The 16750-nt window shown below is 42.4% G+C and overlaps 1 protein-coding gene across 1 annotated transcript in view; it reads left to right on the top strand.

The window, feature by feature from the left end:
* Positions 1 to 15333: 15333 nt before the first annotated feature.
* The window catches only part of LOC105902693 (cadherin-7-like), a 65918-nt gene continuing 64501 nt past the window's right edge, over positions 15334 to 16750 (top strand). The window contains exon 1 of the mRNA XM_031583929.2: positions 15334 to 15659. The gene's annotated coding sequence lies outside the window, so the exon portion shown is untranslated. The remainder of the gene's footprint in view (positions 15660 to 16750) is intronic.

The following is a 16750-nucleotide window of genomic DNA, read 5'->3' on the forward strand; positions in this document are numbered from 1 at the left end:
TAAGAACCCCAACAGTAAAAACATGCAAAATAACAGAACTCATGTCCATCCCTGACCAAAGATGGACAGTTCACTTCACTTGGTCCCTGGGCGCTGCAAAGCTGCCCACTGCTCCTGGGGAGTCCAGGATGGGAAAAAGCAGAAAATAAATTCACCGCGACCTCAGGCCTACCTGCGTGTGTGTGTGTGTGTGTGTGTGTCCTGTGTCGCCTCCATATATGCACGTGTGTGTTCCAGTGTGTCGTGTGTGCCATTAAAAACCCGACAAAGGTCTTAATTATTATTTAGAGAAAACAAAATAAAGTTAAAGTTGCCCAAGCTTGTTATGAAGCTGAAGTGTTCATTTTTAGTCCAAAGTAATGCCTCACTCTATTGTGAGATATTTTCTTGATATTTTCTTAGTTTTGAGAAGTTGTTTAGTAGTTGCCTACTACCCATAACTGTTTAACTCAAATCCCTTGAGTTTTATAGCTGAAGTTTCGGATATACGTACATTGCTACATTGCGGAAATACAAAAAAAATGGTCATTTTGTCAAAATTGACACCAGTATTGATGTGTTTCATCACAGTAAAGTCATATAATTTAGTTTACAGTTCAAAAATCATATTTAAGTGTGCAGTACCTGTACATTTATTAGAGTAATGTGAGGTTGAACTTTCTTGTGTCAAATTAAGGCTACGGCTACTCCTGTAAAAAGTCTGGGTGCTTGAGTTAGCCTGCCAGCTAGCTAATATTAGCGGTAGAACATCTACAAAACCAAATCAATTTCATTAGCTATCTCGTCAATATTAAAGACTGTTTAACCAAAGCAATCAGCAAGTTAAGATGTCAGTCACCAGAAAATATTGAAACAGACACCACTTACCTTACTTGTGTATGTCCTAAAACGTTTCTCTAAAGAAAATGTAAACGATGTGTCTCAGTCTGGTTGAAAATAAAAGCCGTTAGGTAGCTGGGTAAACAAGGAGTGGCTAGCTATACTAAAACTAGGTGGCAAGAAGACAGCATCTTAAATAGCACACACTGACATTAATCTTGCCCTACTGGCGTATCACATTCATAGTTTTTACAATTAATTCATCTTTTCTTAGTACATAAGAAATAGACAGACGCCAAAAGTTAGCTTGACTTACAAATATGTGGCTTGCATCTCCGGCAGGTCATTGGGGTTTTATTATCCGACCCTGTGCAAAGATGAAATCTTGCAAGCTTTGGGGCTGGTGTTGATCTAGTGTTAGAGCACGGCTTTGGGGCTGGTGTTGATAAGAAGGCTTTACCTCGCCTGAATCACCAGTAATGCAGATGGTACATTACACACAATGCACTTCCTCTGTGCCATGGTAAGAGGCACCAGATGTTTCCTTAGCTGGCCAAGGAGAAACCTAGACTTGTAGAGCCTTTCCTGATTCCAGGAAAATGTCAACCAAATTGTAAAGCAATGCCTGTGGCCACAGGAGTGGGTATTTGTGACCTTGTCACCTGAGTCTACATCCCCCCTTACTAGTATTGTACTCTAGGCAGTTTGTGTGCAGGGTCCTCACCAACACATTATTATAGTGTTTTTTTTTTTTTACTGTTTTTGTTATTATTTTATGCAGAAGCTAGAGTGATGGTTTCTGTGAGGGCGAATTATGTGAAAGCAGGTCTCTATTACTGAAAATGTACAGCCCAGGATAGGATGTGGAACCCTTTCAGAGCCTGGATGACACAAGCTTGACAATGCCTGAAATTACAGTGTGTTTGAAAATAATGCAACTACTGGTCAGCTGTAAAATTAGGAAAGTATTTAGAGTATAGATTACTTACAGTGCAGATTATGTTGCTCAAATATAGAATATCCTTGACATCTTACATAACCTGAAAACAAACAGTTAAGTCCGATGGCTTTGTTGTTATATGTTGTTCAAATGGAGATTAATGAGATCAATGTTAGACATCTTGAATGTTTCACACATACCAACACACTGATTCAAAGTTAAGGATCTTTTAGAAAGTCCAGACAGGACTCAGCCTGCCTATGGCCAAAGAGGGCACGGACTGCTCTTGTGTTGGTCATGGGGAATCAATAGCATGACAGAGTAAATGAAACAGCGGCGACTGCCCATGACTGAACATCAAGCCCTGTCAGTCTGGGTCTGACATGCTTTTCCTAAAGTTCCTGAAGGTCAGACACTAGGGCCAACTCCGCTCCATCAAAGCAAATAGGCCCCATCTACCACACACAATTCAGATGATTGACTGACATTGGTTTGAGTCTAACTGCGGTTGGATATGGGGAGAAAAAAAAGGGAATTTAGACATTGTGACGACCTGGCCTGCATGGGAGACGCTGACACAGTGAAGGTCAGAGTGATTGAAACAGTCAGCATGCTTTATTTGTTGGGGGATTTTCTATCCCACCTCTCCCACGGTTTATTGTAGTTTGATATTGCATAGGAAGTTGCATTATGCTATCTTTGCTCAACGTCTAAATATCATGTTGGCCATATATTTGTGAACAACTGATGAGGTCTAAGACCAAATGACCCTCCATGCATCTACACTTAATGGTCACTGAAAGGAATTATTTCTATATCCCAAAGGTATCGGAGACTCAGTCAGATTGTGATGAAAAACCAAGTCCAGGTTTTTATTCTTTCACTGGTGCGCACCAGAGGAGGAAGAGGAGAACCAGATTTCACAAAGTGTGTTCACCTAAATCTCCTTCACTGACTGTCTCTTGAAAATCACAGTCTTTTAAACTCTGGGAAAGCAAGGGATGGGTGGATATCTAAATGCTAATTAGTATCTGTTTCTAGTCAGGGGGGGGGGGGGGGGGGGAGCTGTGACGGCTTTCTCACACCTCATGTAGGCCGGGAACAGAATACACATGAGAAACAGAATAATAACACTAAAATGACCAGTAGGTCAGATATATTGAATTATTGCCTATGGAATATATCTATTAAACTAATTATCAAATGTCGGTCCCTTCATCACACAATGTCCATGTGTGTTATGTTCCCTCACGCTTCCGTTGATACAGTCTGCAAATCTGGCAAGAGGTTGTTGATATTTGAGCTCAACGGCCAATCAAATTACACCGTCCCTTCCATGCTCCTAAAGCAGCATGTTGATTGGCTGGGATTGTTTATGGTTCAGTCTGAGCTTCTACACTTGTGTGTCCTATTAACAGATAAATAACTGACCAGTGTATGACAGTCACTGAAAGAACTATGTGTGAACAGTTTCCTATTAATAGAGAAAGAACTGTGTACGAACAGAGAAAGAACTGTGCATGAACAGTTTTTTGAGTGCAACATTGCTCTACACTGGGCACTGCACACAAGCACTTGCTGGGTTTACTGACTAATTAACTTCTAGCCAGTACATTCTTAATTTAATTCATTTAAATTCAGATTTGACCTCAAATATGTTATGGTCTATGAGCCGGTTGTAATAGAGTGAAACATAAAACAATAAGGATAAGTAAACCAACAAAGCTTAGGGAGTTTATGTTATGTGTATATGTACATCCCTTCACACTTGCATTACATGATGTTTTACCATTTCTGTTCCAGAATGGCATTTGTCCATCTTTGAGGAAGTTTAACAGAATTACATCATTACATCAAGTCTTTGGTCCACCTATTTTGGCGAGTTGTTCAGTGAACGCTCACTCCATTGTGTCCCCGTCCTGGTGGTCTTTCTTCCATAGGGGGAAGCCGAACTCTTGACTGTCACAAAAGATGTCCAATAAAGGCTTGCTGTGTACAAACTCAGCCCAGTTGGCTTTTTCTTGGCTTCCTCTGGTGATTTTGATTTGCTGTGATCCTCCTTTTCTAACAGAGAGGAACTGGAAGAAAGAGGAGTGGTTTGTTTTGTTTATTTTCTTTATACTGGTCAGAATTACCTCATGCTCAAACAAAAAAAAAAACGAAAATGCCAGAGCTCGGGAAGTGTGAAAGGCAGAGGAAGAGACTAAGAAATGAAAATGGTGGGAGGGCAGCATGTCCTTTGCCAGGAAGGCAGGCATGAGTATTGTGGAAGTGTGAGGATGAATGCAACAAGCCAGAACTTTTTCAGCCGAATCACTGAACCATGTAGACACACACCTCGCCCTGTGAGCGCGAAGAACACATGGACAAAACCTGTGGAAGACTTTCTCTGCTTTTCTTCTCTTCTCAGAAGTCTCTCTCTACCTCCTGCTCTAGTACACATTCAGAACACATACACATTCATACACGTACACCAGACACTGTTTCATACGTACATGAAGACGTAAACACATTTTTTGTAACTTTTCTCCCTTCTCTGTTTCTTGACACGCTATGATGTAGCTAATTGTATTGAATTAGAGGGAGACACAACAGAAGCAGTGCCATTACTGGCAGGGTTTGGTTTCAGACAAATTAAGTGAATGTGTCACACTTTCGGCTGTAAAAAGAAATTGTTAAACAAAAAAAATTCAAACTCTTTTACGGGTAACATGCTACATAAAATACTTGAAAAATGAAGTAAATGAAGAAAGGTCACTGGTTTAAAAGCTGTAGGATCATCAAGTTTTAGCTTAGTTTTAGCTTTTAGCTTAGCTTTTTTCTTAATTTACATACAGTTACTCTGCACTGTACAGGACTGAATTAGTGCAGAACAAAATAAGGATTAGGTTATTATAGGCAGGTTATAATTATTTCATTGTTGTATTTTACCAGAGGCAAACCACCCCCACCCCCCCCCCCCCCCCAAAAAACAAGATGATATCGACATTACATATCGGCCATTGGCCGCTCTGTTCTCTAAATATCGGCATCGGCCATTTTGAAAACCCAACTGCTCTTTTCTCCCTTACTCTTCATCTTCATCTGTTTTTCTTTCTTACATTCATTATTTTCTCTCTCTCTCACTCACTCACACAGACACACAGACACACACACACACACACACACACACAGAGACACAGAGACACAGACACAGACACAGACACACACACACACACAGACACACACACACACACACACACACAGACACAGACACAGACACAGACACACACACACACACACACACACAGACACACACACACACACACACACACCCACACACACCTCAGACCTCAGAAGAAGTCTGTCATTGGAATTCTCATCAGGTACATCATGGTTCTAACAACACCATCAGTTCTGAATTAACATGTCCTGTGCTACCCCTTCCCTTCGCTCTTACCCCGTCTCACTCCCTATCACATTTCTTTACTCCTTCCCTCCCCTAGCCCCGACTCGCTTGAAGCTGAAGCAAAGAGGCCTGGAGAATGTACATTTGGCAAGTGCTCTACGTAGTGTGCTTATTTGCTCTGTTCTTTTCGCTGTCGTTTCCTTTGTTGTTTATGGGGATACGCTGCTTGTATGGGGAAGCCTGCTTGTATATACAGTATGGGGAATTGCAATATCAGTACATAAATATGTTATGACCACTGAGAAGGTAACCCATTCTTTCTGCGAAGTATTTAACCCAGCACACAATCCAAGTCAAATATGTCAAAAGCATAGGTGGAGTTTCACCTTTGAGCTGGGGGCAAACATGTTTCAACTGATGTCAGGACACAGTCACAGTATTGCGTGGCGTGTTATGCATATACATACAGTCATGGGCTGCGGAATGCATTTCAAATGGGTGGGGCCCATATATGAGTATATATCGGTGGTACAGTGCTGCCCTGTAAACACTCCACCTTGGTCTGTTTCCTGGCCTCTTTAGGATGCCCTTGGTTTGTTTCCTGGCCTCTGTAGGATGCCCTTGGTTTGTTTCCTGGCCTCTTTAGGATGCCCTTGGTTTGTTTCCTGGCCTCTTTAGGATGCCCTTGGTTTGTTTCCTGGCCTCTGTAGGATGCCCTTGGTTTGTTTCCTGGCCTCTGTAGGATGCCCTTGGTTTGTTTCCTGGCCTCTGTAGGATGCCCTTGGTTTGTTTCCTGGCCTCTGTAGGATGCCCTTGGTTTGTTACCTGGCCTCTTTAGGATGCCCTTGGTTTGTTTCCTGGCCTCTGTAGGATGCCCTTGGTTTGTTTCCTGGCCTCTGTAGGATGCCCTTGGTTTGTTTCCTGGCCTCAGTAGGATGCCCTTGGTTTGTTTCCTGGCCTCTGTAGGATGCCCTTGGTTTGATTCCTGGCCTCTGTAGGATGCCCTTGGTTTGTTTCCTGGCCTCTGTAGGATGCCCTTGGTTTGTTTCCTGGCCTCTGTAGGATGCCCTTGGTTGGTTTCCTGGCCTCTGTAGGATGCCCTTGGTTTGATTCCTGGCCTCTTTAGGATGCCCTTGGAAGTTGCTTTTGATAAAAGTGTCTGCTAAATGCTGGACCTTTATTTCAATTGTTATTGGCAATATATAAATAACATTTAATTTGATTGAATTATTTCTTATAGATATGCTGTATTTTGTTCACGGCGCCTTCCATAGACCAGATTGAAAGACATACTCTGTGGTAACCGCAGTATATTACTTCTGAATACTGCCTATTGCCTATTAAATTACTCAAGTCCATTTACACCAATCACATGAGACATGAAACTGAATGTATTATCTTAAAGCAATAGAGTCATAATCCCAAGAGCATGCACTCATCTACTGCAGCATTACCTCCGCCAGGGAGACAAATATGTAATATAATAAAAATATATAAAATGGGAGAGTCACCATAAATAGTATATATTTATATATATATGGATGCTAAATTGAATTTATTCCATCCCTGTGGATCCCTATTCCCGGAGCTTGGGCTATGAAAGTTTTTTCCATTTCCATTTCCCCCCCCCAAGTTTTTTTTATTCCACCGCCACAGCATAGGACATAGGGAATAGGGAATATGACTCTGGGTCAGAGACATCTTCCACTGGTTCTATGTTTACCACTTTATGTATGTTCTTTTTAGATGTGCTTTTGTGGAATTAAAATGAGGGGCAGTCTACAACAACAGCATTGAAAAAACTGACAACAAGACCAATCAAACAAAATATGAACTGCCCATGGTGGAAATCAATACTCTATTTGGAGTTTAAATTGCGCAATCAATGTGACAATCATCTGTTTTCACTGACATTAAATGACAGTTATTAAAAAAGATCAAATAAAATAAAGGCTGTTGTAATTTGGCCAGCAGCAGATCGATAGAGCACATTTTAAACATGGTGTTCTCCTAGAGGCTATGCTCAATCTCAGTAAAGTGGCCAACAAGCAAGGGCTAAAGAAGGATTCGTACACCACAAACCAGTAGGCCTGAAGAATATGTAAGGGATAACTGCCGAGGTGTCCCGTTATACAGAATTAATGGACTAGGCAGAGGCAAAGAACTCCAGGATGCAAAGCGTCAAGCACTCCAAGTCCATTAAATGAGATAAAATGAGAGATGAAAGAATACGTTTATTTTGTTCATTTGTTACCTTGCCTCTCTCCACACTCACTGTAGTAGCCTCTATCAATGGGCAGCTTTTCAATCAATCGCCATTTACTATGGCTGTTATAGATACCATTGAAAGTTTCCAGACCATTGACGTAGAACGGAGATTAAACTTTTCACCGGATCTACTTCATAGATGGTCCTATTAAAGAAGATTAATGGACATCTCTCAGCCAATCAGAAAATAGTATGTTTTTGTCTCCGGGGCATAATTGACAATATGAGGACACTTGGAAGGAAAACATATGAAAAGCATATTTTAGCGATGGCAATACAGACTAGTAAATTAAGAGGGGTACCCTAGATGTGGCTCAGCTGGCTGGGCAGGATGGGTGGGGTGGCAGGGGGAGGTGTGGAGGATGCTGGTAGTGCAGGACCCAGGGGAGGAGAGGGCAGAGGGAGCCGGTGTTGCAGGCCACCTCATGAGCACGTGTGATTGATGGGGGAGAAGAGAGCAGCAGTGCTCCCAGTGTCAGCCTACAATTAAATAACTCTCAGCACTGACCTCCTGCTCCCGCTCTATTCTCTGCCTCTTTCTCTTCCTCCATCTTTCCATCTTTCTCCAAGGATGTCACCCGTCTCTCTGAGTCTTCAGCTGTCTTCTGCCATTTCTTTCAGCGCCTCCTCCATGTTTTCACTCTCCTCAACAGTCATTTATTTTCTCTCTCTGTCATTCATTCTGTTCTGTTCCCACAGGCCCTCCATCCCCACTAAGGGAAGCATTTACCCTTCATTCGATTCCATTCTTCCCCCTTTCTCTCTCATTCTCCTATCTGTTCTTTCCATTTCGGCTGCTTCTTTTTTTCTGTTGCCCTCACTCTCACCCCATTTTTACTTTCCTCTGGCCTCATCTTTCCCTTCTTTTTACCCACCATGCCCTTACCTAACACTCTTCCTCCGTCACGTCCTGCTCTGTGTTCCCTCTCTCCCCCTCTGTCCTGTCTGACAGACAGAGGCTGCTCTGCGTTCTGGTTTGGATCACGTCCCTGCTGTGCAGCACTGAGACAGTGTGTTTTGCGCACTGAAATGAAATTGAGTACTCTCAGCTATAGGAATGTTAAGTTGTAAAGATGGTGAGATGGTATGGAGCTAAAACAGAGACTTTGGCTTTGAAAAAAAAACAAATCAGTATTGATTTAGAAAAATAAATACAAATAAAGTGAAAAATAGAACATAGGCATGGAAACTCTTTTAAGTCTGGCCACTGAAAGGAGTTCCACTGAACTAAAAGACATTAAAAGACAAAGTCATTAAAACCATCCAAGCTTCCAATAAATAAGAAATGTAACAGACTTGATCCTTTTTTACCATAACATTTGTAATCTTATTATTACATTTTATTAAATACAATTTTATTTTTATAGCGGCAATAACTCTTTTAAGTTTGGGCCCCCCTCTTCATTTGATGTCCAGTTGTCATCTCCCGCTGCTGGTACATGCAGTGTGACCTCCCTTTGCAGTACTCAGTACTCAAGCTAATGTATCCAATGAAAAGTTTTGCCATCTGAGATCCAATATTGTATAAAACACAGCATGCCATGAAGAAGACACTGACTTCCTGAGGGATGTATTGTAATGTGCCACTTGACCTGTCAAAAACATCTGAGACGCATCTTTAACAGGCCAGATGTTCACTCCATCACAGACCTGGCACTTAACAAACAAGATTCAATTGCCACTGAGTCATTGGCATAAAGTATGGCGGGATAAGCCAGGTATGTATCGGATAGCCATGGTCTCCTAACAGGCATCCATTGAACGGTGCAACACCCTGGAGGGCTGCAGGAACACCTGGATTTGAGTCATGTATAGAGCCAGGATAGTCAGCCAGCAAACCTTACAATCACTTGAACACTGATGGAATGAAACCCTTTGCGATTCACGTACGTAAGCCCATGGGCCAGGGGGGAATGCAATGAAGTGTGCCTACAGTCTATTACACCCAGACCCCCCAGGAACCCATGGGCATCCATAAAACGTACTCTTTGTTACGTGCTGGGTATCAGGTGATGGAAAAACAACAAACTGCGGTGCTCAGCACATTTTATATACAGAGGAAATTCAATGTGATTTACATAAACAAGAGCAAAAGGAACATCCAAAGGAAAGCTAAAGATAAGTGGAAGAGGAAAATATAATTAAAAGAAAGTAAGAATCTGTGTGAAAAGGCAGCCCCTCCTATCCACCAACAAGCCTGACACTACCTGCGACATTTAAACTGATGACAACTTTTTTACTACCCGCAACAACATGGAAACACGCATCCTCATGGTCCTGCAAGCTTTCCGTCCCCCAAGAAACCTGAGCCCCATAGAATTGCATAGTTTATTGCATGATTGGGATAGGGGGAAGTGACTGATTTGTGCAGGGGTCATGTTATGTTCTTTGTTTGTAGATGACTGTTCAAGTTGTTTAGTTATGGTTGTTTAACAATGATATGTAATTTATAATGAAATGTAAACAGACCAAGGTGATTTTGATGTTGATAGTGATGAATATTGTGTTGAGCTTTATGTAAATGGACTGGGTGGTCCCCTGCTGATCTTGGTATCTGCCAATTTAGCTGATTGAAGGGCTTTTTTTTAAGCTGAGGGTGTTTTCTTCCTTAGACGTGGGAGTCTGGAGTGCTTTTACATGCGGTAGCGTGCTGTGAGGCTGAGTAGTGGTATTGTGATTTCTATTGTGAATCGTGACTTGTGCTGTTTGTATTGAACAATCCTCTGGTTGATGTTTGTTTGTTTTGCCTTTTTAAGTATTTTTGTCGGCTTTGCCGCCTCACTTTTTTTTAGACCACTGTAAATAAATGTGCATAATGTCACCATATTTCACGTCGCTTGCTGTGTTCCAAAATCATCAATTTGATTGGTTAGACATCCTGTCACTTGCTAGACTTCTAAACCCTTAAATGTTCCTGTAGTGTGCACATGCAGCCGAGAGGCCACACAAACCAATGGACTGGCGCTCAGCAGCTGAGTAGAAGGGCGACACTAGTCTAACGTCGTTGTAGGACACACTTCCAAAGCACGGAACACAGGACTACATAGTGCATATCCTGGATGGCTAGTGGGATAGGCACAGGTGTTTATCTATCCTTCACATGACCATATGATATCAAAATGAATTTGAGGTTGGTACTGAAACTAGTTGCCTATAAAACTATACCTCAAAAAGTGTAAAATTGTTGCATAGTGTTGCTTTAAGTTCAAATATCAACAACCTTTGTCAAAATACACGCTTTGCGTAGATCCAGCCAACAATGCATCTCTGAACGGGGGCGTGTCCTGAGGTGGGGGGAAACAGGAAGAAGGGAAATCCCACTGAGCTATGCAGTTCAATGGGACTCCTCATGGACAAGGAATCTACATTGATAATTTAACACCTGATGAAACTACAATATGCAGACAAACTGCTTTAAACCTGTTACCCCTCTATCCAGCTAGCTAACGTTACATAGCAGACTTAGGTTAGCTACCTGGATGGAGGGGAAGAGCCTTCATGGTGTACCTGGACGATATTCCTGACAAGGAAAATTCGTGACCAGTTTATTGAGGGAACATTTTGTGAGAATATTTGGGAAAGACTGTTGCTTGAATAGGACAATCTGACTTTAAGTAGATACAGCGCTGCAAGTTGATGCAGCCGTCGAGTGTACTACTTTGCTGGCAGGCATGTGCCCCCTTGTGGACACACCTGCTCAGCAGCCCCAGCCTGCCTATCATGCATTACAGCGCCCATTCCACGGACAATAACCGGTGCTTGGAGCCAGCGCCCATTCCACGGACAATAACCGGTGCTTGGAGGCAGGTTTCCCAGTGCAGCTGACAGAGGCAGCGCAACAGGGGCACCTCAAAGGTCTGCCGCACCTGTGGTTCAAAATCACATCATTCTACCGCACATCATTTTGCCAAGATGTGCTGTTCAATCCCGGCTGCTCTACCGCCACACGTGGGACCCCCCCCTTGTTCTCTACCGCCACACGTGGGACCCCCCCCCTTGTTCTCTACCGCCACACGTGGGACCCCCACCTGGTTCTCTCACCTGCTGTTGTCTCTAGGTCCTGCCGCTTTGCGCTATTCAACATCCGCAAAATCAGGCCGTACCTAACCCAGTATGCCACCCAGCTGCTGGTGCAAACCTTGGTGAATTCACGCCTTGATTACTGCAACGCCCTCCTAACGGGCCTGCCGGCTTGCGTGGTGAAACCACTACAAATGATCCAGAACGCGGCGGCGCGTCTGGTGTTCAACCAACCGAAGAGGGCACACGTCACCCCGCTACTCATTGAGCTCCACTGGCTGCCGGTAGCTGCTCGCATTAAGTTCAAGTCACTTATGCTTGCCTACAGAGTGCTCGATGGTTCTGCTCCCACCTACCTAAATGCTCTTGTAAGGGCAAATGTTACACCCAGGATGCTGCGCTCTTCTAGTGAGCGTCGTTTGGCACTGCCGTCTGTGCAAGTACGGCAGTCCAGACTATTCTCATTTGTAGTTCCACGTTGGTGGAATGAACTACCCAGCACTACCAGAGCAGGGGCGTCCCTCTCTACCTTTAAGAAGCTTTTGAAGACCCAACTCTTCAGAGAGCACTTCCCGTCCTAACTGGCACTTCGACTAGTGCGTAACTTGCAATTACAGCAGTTACACTTCTGCACTCCTTCTTTCTTTTTATTTCATTTTGTTATATTTCTAATGTAAAGTAGTATTTATTTATTGTTACACCAGGTTCTATTGCTCGTAGCTTGAATATTCTCTCCCTTGTACGTCGCTTTGGACAAAAGCGTCTGCTAAATGACTAAATGTAAATGTAAATGTAAATGCTGTTGGAACAGCCTGCTACTGCTCTATGTGGTTATGACAGTTCCAGGATAGATATCCTGAGTGCGATCCGTGTTCCCGTTCACTTTGACTCCAAGCACTTACCATCATTGTTCACAGGCTTGGGGTTCATGTTTAGGGATGACTCTGGCTCCAACATTCACCACATCACCTCCACCTGGTGGCAAAAGTGCAACTCGGCAAACCAGAACCAGCACCTGTCAGACCCAGTGCTAGGCCACACTCTGGGCCCAAGTCTGAGTGCCTCCCTGGCTGCTTTGGAGAGGCCACAGCCAGGGGTTGAGGAGGGGGACAACATGTACAAGCAAGGGCCTGCAAGACTGCAAGATTTTGTCACAAAGTTCCACATGTAGGCCTCAAGGGCATTCTACTTATAGATGTTCAGCAGTCCTGGTAAGGATTCAGTCATGCATACATGCTGTGCTCTTTGTGTGGAGGGGAAAATGCTGTGCACACATGCTCAAACATACATAATATACACATGCTCAAACATATATAATATACACATGCTCAAACATACATATTATGCACATGCTCAAACATACATATTATGCACATGCACAACATACATATTATGCACATACTCTCAAACATACATATTATGCACACTCTCAAACATACATATTATGCACATACTCTCAAACGCACATATTATGCACATACTCTCAAACGTACATATTATGCACACACTCTCATTATGACAGTAGGGTAGCTGTTTGACACTACCAGGCTGTGTTGTTGTGGTGACAACCGCTAGGTTTTGGTGTGTGTGCATGCATGCGTGCGTGGCAGAAGTGAGTAAAATCGCATACACTAATCCATCCTGAAAGTGTCCAGTTTAGCGAGGTATCATAGTTTCTCATCAGGTTTTACATGATCAGTGCAGATTCTTCTGTGTGGATGAGGAGTCCCATTGAACTGCACGGCCTCCATGGGATTTCTCTTCTTCTCGTTTTCCCCATGTCAGGCCACGCCCCCGTTTGGAGACGCACTGTCCACTGGATCTATGCAAATGATGTATTTCCTGCCCCTCCCATCAAACCTCTTCCATTCCACGCCAAAACAGAGATGGAAAGTTGACACTGAAAAAGTGTTTCAATGAAAATATTCTGTTTTTCCGTTTATTTATTTAATAAATGACGATTTAGGTTTTGTTTCAATGCCAAACTGAAAGTCTCTGTTTTAGCATCATAAAAAGGGCATGTATAGTGTAGCCCAAACATGTCTGTAAATAAGGTATGTGGATGAATTTACAAATACTCCCATGAGACACACTATAATATTCCTTTATTGCTGATCACATTGATACCATCAACTGTATAAATCAAGCAGGCATATAGAAGAGGCATAGACTGCTTACTTCAGAACACTTTATGTCAAAAGGCTCAGTGGTACTAAAGAACTTTAAAGCAAGCACATTTGACATTTTTTGACATCGTCATGTCTGATTTCATGATATGAGTTCATGGTGTTACTAGACATAAAGCTCTACTGGGAACCAGTACTCAAATCAAACTTGTTTTTCTTGAATGCCTGCTGTGTGTATTAAATGTACTATACACTGTGCCATATGAACTTGAATGGCTGCTGTGTGTATTAAATGTACTATACTGTGTGCTATATGAACTTGAATGCCTGCTGTGTGTATTAAATGTACTATACACTGTGCTATATGAACTTGAATGGCTGCTGTGTGTATTAATTGTACTATACAGTGTGCTATATGAACTTCAATGGCTGCTGTGTGTATTAAATGTACTATACTGTGTGCTATATGAACTTCCCTTGCTCAGCCAACTATTACTGCCACTGCCTTACTGCTGCTGGAGCTGAAACAACTACTGGTGAGGGTAAACAGGGATATTAATATTTGTGAAAATATTTATTTTAACATACATTGTCAACATTCTTAACATGTTTTAGGCATAAAACTTGTACCCAGCATATGCAAATAATAACGAAATCAAGTCAACTATAAATCAACGACAACCTCCCCAAATTCATATAGTCATTCAGGCTTTTACATTTGCCAGACCTGCAAGTAGGTTAGCTAGCTAGCTGGTTTACCACCAAGACAGCCAGATCTTAGCTCTGTCAGTCTCATCTCTCCTTATTGCGTCCCTTTCTCTGCAACGTCCAAAGAATTTGTCCATGTTCCTCTACGAGATTGAAAAATATTTGAGTCTAATCGAAATCAAAATAAGATTATCTGTAGACTATTATTTAAAAACTGACTTTAGTCCCGTCGCGTTATCATTCCTCAGTGCTGATTCTTGTTACGCGCACCATATGGATTGCTGCGTGCGCGCCACGGTGCACCGGCTACGATATGCATGTTGCCGTGCACAGATAGTTATGTGCGGGTCGCGGTGTATATAGCCGGACAACAAGGTGCGCGCCTCATGTATGTAGGGTTAAAATGCGTTGGTTTGACATTGTGGATTTCTAAAACACAATCTCTCCGTTATTATCAATCTATATGAATGAACTGTCAAATATAGGATCTTGTTGAAACTCGAACGTGAGATTTTACTAAGGCACAGCAGATCAATACTGGAGAACGTCCCACTAAAAGGGGTCTAGGGACGCCATAAAGCATACTTCACCATCAATTGTAAACTGCGTTTGAAAGCTGAATTTTCACCTAAAGCTTGATCAATGTAAAGAACAAAAAAAAAACAGATAACTAATTTCTCCTGAAGCAATGTAGATTCGTCCATGAAAAATGGAACACAGACACATAATGGTCTATAAGACACACACGTTTATGTGCCTTCATTGATCAATCCAGCACTTTTTAGCTCTGTGAAAATGAAACATTAAGATGGGAAGAGCACAGAACCGGGCAGATACTAAATCTATTTAGATCAACGTGTGAAAAAAAGTGTCATTAAAGAGGAAAAGCTATCCACTTTTTTCTTTCGCTCTCGAGAAGAGGTGATATTAACTATCTGCGGCTGGCTTTTGCAACTGAAAATGTGCTATCCTGAGGCACAGAAATCCTAACGGTGCCACAGTTGAATTAATTTACCCTTTAAGCAAATCATCAGGTTTAAAAACACTGTGTCGCGTACAGGGGTGGTGTGGTATGGCGTGGAGAAAGAGAGAGAGAGAGAGCGAGAGAGAGAGAGAGAGAGAGAATAGTTTACTTGAACAGTGCACACACCATTGGCGGAAGCAGAACGTGCACTGCGTTTACTCATCCCAACACTCTTTGATTTCTAGGACTGCAAGCATTCGATTAACATTCTGTTTCTTTCCTATTTCATGATTATCAGTCGATGAGAGGAATATCAGAGATGTTTCTGCACCCGTGTTTCTTTTTAGGAGGACTGATCATAAGAGCGTAACTTTAACTGTCTTATCCCCATCAAGTTCTGTCCGAAACCCGATTCCTTGTCTGAGGGTAAGTTCGTAATCAAGTGGAATTCTTTGTATACCTCGTATGCTCCATTTCACGATGTTGCGGGGACAGATAATCTGCCAACGAAACATTTTCAATGTTAATACATGATGTGATTGATGCCTAATTATACGATTAGTATTCTGTGGATGGCGGTATCTCTGCAGCTCTTGTTGAGTGACTTACCAGGGCTTTTGCAGAATGAAGTTCCTCGCTCCGGACAAAAATCCATTTTACTGTGAGACCAAGACAGCTACATGAGCACTCGTTCACTGTCCGTTAAGGACATCAAGCGCTTTCGAATCAATTTATATATTTCTAACTATTCCTGGGGTTGACTGCATGTCATTCCAAAATAAGTCCGAGTGTCGCCGAAACATCGAACAGGTGCATCGAATTCAATCCAACTTCCTTTCACGGAGACCATTGTATGTTGTATGCATCAATAGAACCAAAATGTATTTGAAAGGGCAGGCAGCTGTCTGTCATGACTTAACAATTTCTTACCTGTACAACATTTGCTAAGGCTACCTACGAATAAGAGAGAAACAACTCTCTTAACTGCGGTCGCAGCCGCCATCAGAATCACCAAAAGAACACGTTTGTTGTCAACATACATTATTTTGAAAAGGTATTTAATACATAACAATTGACTAAAGGAACAGCAAAACAATGACTGGCTTACTTTTCTTTCGCTAGGCTAGTTGGTGTGCGATTTTGCAGCCTGTAGCAGGACCCTGTCATCCGATGAGTAGGTGATTATGCAACGCTAGAATATGCCACTAATCTCCACACAAAGTTTCAGTCAGTGGAATTGGTAAGGGTCAAAGGTGTTTGTGGTTTTAACATGTCTGAGCCGTTTTTACACACATGATAGGTATATGTCCATGACCCAAGAATACACGAGTATTTCACTCAGTGGAAAAGTTAACGTTTGATTTCAGCGACAAATAAAGTTCCATTTGCATCTGGAACAGATGGTTCCTAATGATTTTAGTGCATAGGCTACAATATAGCCCAGAGTAGCATACCTATAACACAATTTCTCTGCCTTGATGTAAATTAGAAATTACGTTTTCACCCGTCATGTCTGT

Source organism: Clupea harengus, chromosome 17 (genome assembly GCF_900700415.2).
Source record: "Clupea harengus chromosome 17, Ch_v2.0.2, whole genome shotgun sequence".
NCBI classification, from domain to species: Eukaryota; Metazoa; Chordata; class Actinopteri; order Clupeiformes; family Clupeidae; genus Clupea; species Clupea harengus.